Raw genomic sequence first — 11,581 nt, 5'->3', positions numbered from 1 at the left:
ATGTTACGGACAGACAGACAGACCGACTGACCGACCGACCGACCGACCGACCGACCGACCGACCGACCAGCGGAGTAACTTCTAGAGTCGCTTGCACGCGACTAAAAATAATGTCTTAAATTTGGCTCATTTTCAGCTTCATTCATGGCATATTGCAGAATCTCTTGTTACGATTTATCTCCCTTATTTCGGTGCGGATATTTTTCTCCAATGCTTGCAGTGACTTTTTGGCCACCTTAATCCCTGAATGAAAATATCCGGAACGCAAAAAGGGTATTAAACCGCAATCAAGAGATTCTGCTATCTGTCCAGAATAATGTTTTGGAAAGTACATTTATATGCGAAGCTGGAAAAGGACAACATTTATAGGACATTATTTCGTTTATAAATAAATACTGCTTGAATTTTGCATTATTTATTTTTAATTTCTCAATGTCTTAGTCAGATTGTGTTAAAATTACAGAAAACGCCGTCAAGAATAAAGAATCTATTTAAGTTCAGAATCCTTTAGTGACTTTTTGGACACCCTGTATAAATATATTGTTTCAGCTCAAAAAAGTCATATAGCAACTTGTAACGTTATGTAGCGTTATGTCTGTTCACATCTCTTCGAACTCTTTCTCGGCTGAGAGACCGATAGTAGATGCACAAGCCTAGATATAACAACGATATTCCGTGCATGGGAGAATCACAACTTTGTACGAAGCTCTCTCTGGTGTCAGTAACTTTTCAGCGGGGTGGAGGGAGCCTAACTTATTTGCGACAGCCTTGGCAATGTCATCAATTTATTCCAGTTAATATTGCCTGTGATTTTTAAGCCTAGGACTTTTAAAGATGAGCTCTCATGTAGAGTCTTGTTTATCATGGCAATCAGTGATTTAGAATATATCCTCATATTTGGTTGGATAAGAATGGTTCCCAAGAAAAAGAACATAAAATGAAAGAATGTACTGCCAATATGTTAGCTTTAATCCCAGAAATTAAAGAGGAACTCATCTGCGATATTTTCTTAACATTTTTTATTCTATTTAGTTTATTTCAATAATTCCACAGATGATAAATAAAATAATTTAAGCGAAACGACCGTAGTTCGTGTGTGTAGATATCACTCGGAAATATACAGTCACCCCAAAATGTTATAACTCCTTTTGATCAAAATAATATATAATTGTCAAGTATAATTTTAAATGTAGTTTTTTCTATGTAATTATTAGGGCTATGACAATATCGTTATCATTGTTTTGACTCTCGAGTATATATCCGACACAGACACAGTTAATCAACTTAGAACCACACCACTCTATATAAATGCTGTGTCCTGGAACAACAGTAAAAAATAAGAACAATCAAGTCGAGGTTTGGTTAAGCAACAAGTGTATTAACAATAATGTACAAAGGTAGGAAAGCGTGTATATATGCTGGACACTCGGCTGACAGTTGAAGTGCAGTCGCATCTCTCTCGCCGGTGGTGGAATTACTAGCGGTATTTATAGTGCTAATCGGTGTAAATTCCTCTGTTCAAGTAAGGCCGGTATAACAATAAAATCATATCATAAATATCAACGTATACCCACCCGATAGTCAAAACAATGAAAAGAATATGTTGTTGCCCTAGCCTTAGTAATTATATAACTCTATTGACCTCGCCGTCACCACTGAGAGACAAGGCCGGGTAATTAATCTATGACGTCACGTTTAGGTATCGGCCCGAAAGCGACAGTTTAGACAACCGGAAGTTTCGCATTAGGTCATGATGTTGTCATGTTGTCGGTTTTACTTATCTACTCGACACTAGTTCTTTTGTCGAACCAAATATGAGCGTTAAAATATAATAAAACGCACAAAACGTATCCAGGTAGATAGAAGGGTAACTTATTTTGCCTTTACTGACATTTATTTGTTGTGTGTTTGAAGTTTGGGTCCGTTTTTTATTTAATGGCTTCTCTGCTAAATTTCCACATTTGCTAAATCCTCACATTTTCACATTATTCTATAGAGTAATGTTGAGAATCTCATTTTTTAAGGTTTTAAAATTGTAAAGCAAATAATTTTTACATATGAGAGCATTTTTATACAAAACTTTTGGCTTCTGACTGCTCCACAGATATTGTTTGTTTGCCTTCTAGGCGTGACGTCATTTCTCAGTTAACTAGTTTTGTCTCTCAGTGGTGACGACTTTGCACCCACGCTTCCATCTTATCTTCGACGATCGGGCCATTCGATCCTTTGTATATATATATATATATATATATATATATATATATATATATATATATATATATATATATATATATATATATGCACTTATATAATTAAATACATACATATATACATGCATATATATTGTATATATACATATATATAGTGTATATATACATATAAAAGTGTGTGTATATATATATATATATATATATATAAGAACAAGTAGTAAATAAAACATGTTAAAAACACTTTGAAAAAGAGTTAAAAACATTTAATTTTAAAAAGGAAGCACAAAATAAGTGAATAGTCTACCCACTTATTTTGTGCTTCCTTTTTTAAATTATATATGTTTTTAACTCTTTTCAAAGTATTTTTACCATGCTTTGTTAACAACTTGTTGTTATTATAAGCTCTACTTCCTATTTGGTGTTATCGAGCTTTTACATCTGGTTGAGATTACTTTATAAATATTAACTCTTCAATATTTATAATATACTTTAGTTTTGCCATCTTGGATTATTTTGATAAACTTAACTATAATATATATATATATATATATATATATATATATATATATATATATATATATATATATACTGTGTGTGGAAATTCAAGACTTCAAGACAAGGCGTTGATGGCAACGAAAAGTGTATTTCATTTTATGCTACAATTGTTTCAATGTCCAGTTCGACATTTTCAAGCATTATATCGTTTGAAAATTTTCAAAAGCAGCATTTCTCCAGACTTTATGAATGAAAACACTTTTGGCAATGTAGCATTTTTTGAATAGAAAGAAAAAAGAGGGGGGATTCCTATCAGGAAAAACATGCGAGAAACATTTACCTTGATTGTGGTTACGGAAAAAAAATATATATATACTGGGAAAAAATCAATCGTAAACAATGAACATTGAAGGCTCAGTTCTCACTGTGAGCGATGGAAAAATACATTTTCGAATTATATAGGATTTCTATGCAGTCATGGCTGACAGAACAAGAACATTCTACCCCCGTGACGTAAATAAATGGTTCTATTCGAAATCCCGTCAAAATTCCCGCTTTCAAAGAACACATTTCTTATTTCGACAAGATATACCTGAATACGATCTGAGGTTTCATCAACCGAAACGTTGTGAAAATTATACTGAAGGTGAGAACAGTAGTCCGAAGGATCCAAATAATGCCAAATAACCAATCCTCATCTAAAAAATCCAGCAACGTAGAATTCATTTTGTCATATATGCGAACACATACAGGAGAGAGAAAGTTTGAATGCCTACTTGACAATGTCTTCCGGTGTCTAAGCACTCTCTGTACAACCAATTGTCACTAAAATCTTGCATGGGGAGATTTGTACTACAAGTAAAACTAAACTATAAAAATCCACATAGTAATTGCAGTCCGAATAAATCTCATCGGTATGACTAACTAACACTGTTTTTTTTCGAGAAATGATACATATTCTTCTAGTTATGTTAGATTAAGAAAAAGCTAAAAACTGGATACCCCACCAGATTAGTTGTTCTGAGAACTTCGAATGGAATCAAATAAAACACGAATAAGAAATTCCTTGCGATTATACTTTTAATTCGAAAAAGAGAACTTGAATGTCTACTATACAATATCTTCGAGTGTCTTAGTTCTGTTTGTACAGGGATGTGTTAGAACAACGTTTCATATATATATATATATATATATATATATATATATATATATATATATATATATATATATATATATATGTATATATATATATATATATATATATATATATATACTAGCAAAAGTACCCGTCGTTGACTGGGTTTAAAAAAAGCCTACAGAAAATAGACTCTGATTTATGAAAGTAGTATAGGTTATGAAAAGAAAGGATTGTAAAGAGATAGCTTCGAATTTGGGGATATCAAAACCAAAGCAAAATATGATGAAAGTAAAAATAAAATAGATAACCCCCATAATTTATTATACCATACCTGTTCACACTGAAACACTTATCATAATATTCTGTGGATCTATCTTAAAAAAAAAAACCTTGTTAAAATTTGTGACATTTTTCCATTCTATTGAGGTCAGGCGCGAACGAACACCCCATAATTTTATTATACCATATTTCTTCAAACTGAAACATAATTATCAAAGTATACTTACGCAGGTAGATATGAAAAGTCTTTATTAAAGTTTGTGCCTATTTCCATTCTATGGAGGCCAGGCGCGAACACAGACCCCACAATTTTATTATACCATCCCTATTTAAGTTAAAACATACTTATCAAAATATTCTTATGTACATCTATATAAAAAACACTTGTAAACGTTTTTTTTAATTTTTAAATTTTTTATTTCCATACTTTGTGGACCAGGCGCGAACGCAGACACCACAATTTTAATGAACCACTGTTCTGCCAGATCAAACATACCCATTCCTGTGTCTCGATAAATCTTCTACCATTATATGTAATCAGTTTTTTAAAATAGTCAACCATATAGGAGCCTATTCGTGACCACACACACACACACACACATTCAGCTTTATATATATATATATATATATATATATATATATATATATATATATATATATATATATATATATATATATATATATAAGAACAGAGTTGTAAAGTAGAATTATACAAAAAGTTTTTATTATTCGGCAGAATACTCCAAAGTTATATAATACTTAATCCGCGGATTTTCAAAGAATGCTATTTCTTCTCATCAGAGGAAAAAATTGTTAGCGAAATAATCAAAACGGCACATTAAAAGTTTTAAGATTCCCGTGTATTTGCTTGTAGCTGCATAGGGTGAAACTTAAAGTTTTATGATTTGTAGTAAAAAAAAACTTGAAAAATATAAGTAGAAAATATGTGAAACAGTTCGTGTGTAAAATTTCATTCAGGGTTCAGTGTTACAAAAAAATGTATACAATAAGGTAAAGTGCTCATGTCATTGATACTATTTGCAAGAATATATATTCAAAAGTCCATAATAATTGAGCCATAAAAACTAAATCGCTTAATGCATGTCACAAGAGTTCATTCAATATTGACACTCAATTATCGACCATAGATTTACTTGACATTGCTCCCAAGTTTAATCAAACCCGGATGGTATTACCCGTCAAGCCTTATCTATGCGTTCAATAAAAACACCCTTTTATACATTGTGTTTTATTTTAATTGTTATACAATCCAAACAAGATATTTTGCCACTAAAGAGTAAGCGGCTACTATGGATTAGAGGTCATGTTTATAGGTCATTCTGTAACGTTACCGACTTTTACACACGGCACCCAACACGTTGTAGCAAAGTACATCGCAAAGAACAGAAGACAAGTATAAATTCAACTCACTTATTTTTGTGTAATAACGCCATTTATATCCGGGAACTTTCCGGAATAAAACATGATCATCTTCTCTCTGAGCCCTGTCTTGTCCAACGTCATCCGCGTCTCTAACCTGATCTCGAACGTGTTCGCAAACGTGCTCCCGAACGTGATCCTCCGTCTGTTGCACACGTTCTGTTTTTATAGTCTTTTCCTTTATCCTTGTGGTGACATCGTTTCGCGTTTCGTATGCATTTGTGTATGTGTGTCCGTGCTTTGTTGCATATGTAAGTGGGTATTTCTACAACGATGTAGTTGTTAACATTAGATTTTAATTTCTGTATAGTAAGGGGCTGGTATTGATTTGGAGCCAAATATGTACGAAGTATTCTAAATAGATAGTTTCGCAGCGAAACATTTTACATTTTTGTATAATATTTATTATGGATTAGGGATCACATTTGTAGCTTGCCGTTCTAAGTGTGTATTTCTACAACGAAATATTTATTCACATCACATTTTTTATTACATTTTCACCCCAAACAAGACACATTGCCACTTTGGTGTAGGGGGCCACTATCAGGGGCAGCAACTACTGGGGCACTATGTTGGGATTTGGGCAGCAAGATGTCGGTTCGCGTTATACTTGAAATTCTGCATGTCAGTACAGTTGGGGAAGCAGGGACCTGGAATGGAATTCCAGAGTCTAGCGGTTCTGGGGAAGAAACTACTGGAGTAGAAAGATCTTTTACATCTAGGGATCTCTACTGCGTGGGGTGGGATTTAGTTGCCTGTCGTGTTTGTCGAGGGTGTCTACGTCGTGGGTGGCACAAGTGTCTGCAGTTCGTCAGAGCATTCACCACTAAAATACTTGTAGAACAGGCAGAGGGATGCAACGTTTCGTCGATGGGACAGAGGCTGAAGCTTAGATGCCAGTTCAGGGCCTATCAGATTGGCGACTCTCTTTTGAACCTTGTCTAGGAGCAAGAGACTAGCAGCAGATGCACCAGCCCAAATGTGACAGCAATACTCCATACACGGGCAAATGGTGGTTTTATAGAGGTACAGGATATGTTCAGGTGTAAGTAGTTTTCTAGCACGGTAGAGGGAGCCTACCTCTAGGTTAGTTAATAATATAGCTATGCTTGCTGGGTGTGGGGATGTTTTTTAGCGATGTTTCGAAATTAACTCTTTCCATATCTATTTTTAATGTGGTGAAATAAATTCTTTTGAGAGTGGTCGACTGTTTCAGTAGCTAAGTATAACTACTTCATTTACTCACATAAAATTAATATACGAAAGTATAGATTTATGCGTAAACTTTAAGTATTTACTTCAAAAGTGCTCAATACGTAGGTAGAGCTAGTTAGTAATTTATAAAATATATATGGCGATTAAGCTACACTGAATATTCCGCGTTTCATCCACTCTAGGATTCGTCAGGCTTATGCGCGAATTCTGTGGTTGTTTCTCGTTTTGTATGTACACATATGTATATTTATATATAAAAAAAAGGAAAAGGTCCGCCTTAAACCACTAACCTAGTTCTAAAACATATCCTTTGTTCGATAAAATGCATGCCCATTGGCTGATAGGAAGGGGCGCGGTGGATACTAGAAAGCTGATTGGCTAACTAAAATCCTCAACAGAAGAGGACCATATAAAAACGAGAAACAACCACAGAATTCGCGCATAAGCCTGACGAATCCTAGAGTGGATGAAACGCCGAATATTCAGTGTAGCTTAATCGCCATATATATTTTATAAATTACTATATATATATATATATATATATATATATATATATATATATATATATATATATATATAAGGCACTTTGTTTCTGTGTGTGAGTAAGTTCGTTCCTTATGGACTCCGAAACGGCTGGACCGATTTTGTCTTTCTAAATTTAACACTAATGTTATTTATGTGACTGGGAGTGTTATTTTATAAGTTTTGTATCGGGATACCTCCGCTAAATATCGAAAATCGTTAATCGAAAATCGATAATCGAAAAATACGATTAAAAAAGAACATTTGAGACGTTTTTTCACTGTTTCCGTTTAATGCACAATTGAACCTTGGCACTTAATTTTTGCATTTGAAATTTTAATTTAAACCGTTATATAAAAATAATTTTATAAAATCAGCTGACTACAGTGTATTGTGAACTAAATCACTGTGGGAAAGCCAGTGAATCTTCCGCCTGGTGTACCGTGGTGAGTCCCTGACTAGAGCAAACATTCAACGAATTTGACTGAAAAATAGATTATGTCGCCGATTTCAATGGCAGTAAAGATATTGGAATCATGAAACATTCGTTCATCCGCATTATATTCCGAGCAACGTGGTCTCTCTGCTAGTGCTGTATAAAAAAACATAGCGTTTCATGATAAAAATGAACTGGCGATGATTGATATGCCGTAAAATTCAAACAACTGCAGACTATACGTTGGACATAAATCTAAAATGGCCACATTTAAATATCGGTGGCAATGAATTCATTAAATACGTCAATTTCGTCTGAAGAGGATCTGCAAGTGTCACTTCCGTTTATACAATCAAGAGGTGCCGAATAAAAACATAATTTTCCCGCAGTCAATTTAAATCTGTTGAATACACGCGATTCTTTTATATCTGTGAAAAGTCGTGAAGAAAATTGAATATGTTTTTTAACCGGAAGCAAATGGTTGTTTTAATTCTAAAAGTGAAAAGTTCGTGAATGTCTCAGACGCAAATGATATCAGATAGGCAAGACGTGTTTACGCGACTTAATAATGCGTATTCAATGAAACAGTATGTCGTCCAATTCCACAAGTATTTCTATACGGAAAATAACATAACCATTATAATATATCAATGTATGTGAATGATTAAAGTCGTTTTTTTTTTTAATTTTCCAGATTATGGAGCAAGATAGTTATGTATTTATTTCTTCTTATATATAGAAGCACTTTGCCTCTTTTTTTGTTTTATTTCACTTCAGTCGAAGTTCTCATAAATCAAGGGGACCACAACCTGGGGATGTGTCTGTGTGTGTATGAGTTCGTGCCCTATGAACTCCGAAACGGCTTGCACGATTTTGCTGAAATTTTACACAAATATACTTAGTGTGTCTAGAAGTCTTCTTAGATAGGGTTTGTATCGAAATGCCCCCGATAGGTATCGGGAATCGATAATCGAAAAAAAAAACAATTGAAAAAAGAGAACAGTCCGATTTTGACTAAAACATCACAAGTGCAGGTAAGAATCTATATTAATTCGCAAGCAGAAATGGCCGGTGTATTAAATCAATGGTGTGTTTTTTTAATAAAGCAGAGACGCGTTCGAAATAAATGCTTCTATTTAGAACACAACCGAAGTATGATACGTAACGTTTGCATTTGAAACTGTAATTCAAATTTTTATGTAAAACATGATTTAGTAAAAGCCGCAGTAAATTCTCTACAGTGCAATGTAGACTACAATGTATTGTGAACTAATTTATAGCAAGGAGACATGTACAGATTTCTTCGTATGTACCGCGGTGGGTCCCCGACAAAACAGGCAATCAATAGATTTGATTTAAAAATGAACGATTTCACCGATTTGGATGACAATAAAAGTAGTGAAACAGTCGTTAACACGCATTCAATCGCAAGCAACGTCGGGTTTCCCTGCTAGTTTTTACATGAAACTAAAAGGAAAATTTCATTTTTCGAACAGCACAATTTCTCAACTCATTTTTTACTTACGAAAATTTAAATCCACATATAATGCTATTAAACCTTACGTGCAGGATCCTTATTCCATATTTGATCTAAATCCATCCTTCATAAAAGTGCCTTTCGTCGGGCCAAGATCAAAGTACAGTATCTGTTCTTGAGACGCTACAGTTCAATTTCTTGTTTTCAGTTAGTGAAGGAGAAATCCTTCACGAGTGAGACGATTTAAAAATTTTCTCCGCATTATAAAACGACCCTGGTGTCTAACTCTGTCCCAATGGGGAGGCATTGTAATTAGGGGCTTCAAGATTCTCGTGAATTGTGGCACACGATAGGCATTAATATTTGTAAAACCTAGTACTCAATAATATGTATTTGTTTTTATACGTCGTGAAGCGAAATTACCCTACCTAGGAAAGAGAGTAATATTCTTTTCGTAACGGTTTTGCAGTTTTGTATGTCAGAGTCATAAACGTTTAGTAAACTTAGAATAAACCAGTGAAGCATGCACGGCAACCCGTGACTGCACAGTGAACGAGGCATAAAAAATGACTAAGTTCAGCATTCCCTCCCTCCCCCATGTATCCCCCAAAATCTTTAGGGGACGCCAAATTCTGGTGACAATGAACAAATGGTGCAGTTTTAGGCCTTAATATATGTTAATTTGAGTTGTGCACAAAAAAGAAATGACTAAGTCCATCATTCCCCCCACCACCATTTAGCCCCCAAACTCCTCAAGACCTTAATATATTTTAATTCGAGTTCAGCACCATGCAAAACTGCTTAGTAAACATATACAGAAAATTTTAGAAATATATGGTAAAATAGTCCCAAAAATGGAGTGTTTTCATTAGCGCTAAAAGAGCCCTTAGTATAGGTAAACAAAATTATATAGAAATCAGTTACTTACAACTTTTCAAAAAGTTGTCTATAAAACAAGGCATGAATTTTTGTTTTAAGATTTTTTTTAAATTGTAAATTTTCCCATAAAGGCACCTATAGGGGGGGGGCAACCGAAGTTTTCCCGAAAAAATCGGTTCTGCTACTTTTTTTACTTATATCATGTTTAATGTTTGTGCAAAATTTCAAAAAATTCCAAGGCGTAGTTATTGAGAAAAGTGTGGACAGACTAACGGACTAACGGACAAGGGTGAATTTATAGGTCCACTCTCCTTTTGTGTGGGGACCAAAACTGATCAAATCTCAGTTCAGAAACGTTAATATTAAGATCTATATTTTTACTTAGATTCGAAAGTCTTAAGATGCGCAATTTGTATTTAAAATAGTTTATCGATTTGATTACTGATGATGAAAACCCTGATTGATAATCCGTGTTTTTTTTTATTTATTTGTCTTATTTTTTTGTTTGTTTTGTTTTTTTATTGTTCACATCTGTTTTCGTTTTCGTAATTGTTATGTTCAGGTGTTAACAACACCTTTGGATTCCGACACTAAGTGCACAATTCTCACCTTCGATCTTTGTATGTTCCATTCAAACAATCAAACTGAAAAATCTACGCGGCAGTATGAATTGAAATCTTGCACTGTCTAATGATACACATTCTTTTATATAACAGTATCTTCTACGCAATTCTATTGTAAACATGTATTTCTTAATTTTTTTTAAATCAGTTCTGTTTTTGTTTTCATTATTCGGTCGCTTATTTTTTTTTAATATTTTCTTATTTTTGCGTCGCATTATGAAATTAAAATCAGATAAAAGTTGTAACGAGATTTCGCGAGAACTCATGTGACTTCTTGAAACCATAATAGAAACTAAGCGTGTAACCGCTCTCTTTACATTTTTTTTTTTTTGGATCACCATTTAAAAGAATTCAGTGTTTTTTCTTTTGTTTTGTTTTTGGAGGAATTTTTTTTTACCTTTTTTTATAGCATTTATATTTGACTAGACGTACCTGCGACCTGCTGAATCACGATATTTTTTTAATGAAAACCAAAACACGCGTCGCTAACGGTTACCAGAGGAAGGTGAAAAGAGAGAGAAAATGCGTGCGTGTTTGCGTGTGTGTGTGTGTGTGTGTGAGAGAGAGAGAGAGAGAACGTAAAGTCAGTCACTCTCTTTTTCTTTATGAACTTTCTTTACTACTCTTATGTTTTTATCAATATATTTTTCTTCCTCGCTTGTTGAGATTTGTTAGTTTTCAATTAAAAATCACACCCACCTTTAAAAATAAATTAAGAAAATGTAAGGATAGTTTTTAAACATTTCAATCTTTAGTTTTATATGAAAAGAACTGGGTGAGCGTGCGCGCGCGTGTGTGTGTGTGTATGTGTGTGTGTGTGTGTTTGTGCGTGTGAGTGCGTTCGTTCCTCATGGATTCTGGAACAGT

At 33.9% G+C, this 11,581-nt stretch overlaps 1 long non-coding RNA gene across 1 annotated transcript in view; it reads right to left on the bottom strand.

The window, feature by feature from the left end:
* Window positions 1–11,581, bottom strand: part of LOC145258025 (uncharacterized) — an 899,758-nt gene that overhangs the window by 726,927 nt on the left and 161,250 nt on the right. The gene's annotated exons all lie outside the window — the stretch shown is intronic.

This window comes from Euprymna scolopes, chromosome 33 (assembly GCF_053919585.1).
Source record: "Euprymna scolopes isolate OS-2025 chromosome 33, ASM5391958v1, whole genome shotgun sequence".
Taxonomy (NCBI): Eukaryota; Metazoa; Mollusca; class Cephalopoda; order Sepiida; family Sepiolidae; genus Euprymna; species Euprymna scolopes.
This window is presented reverse-complemented; position numbering and strand designations above follow the sequence as displayed.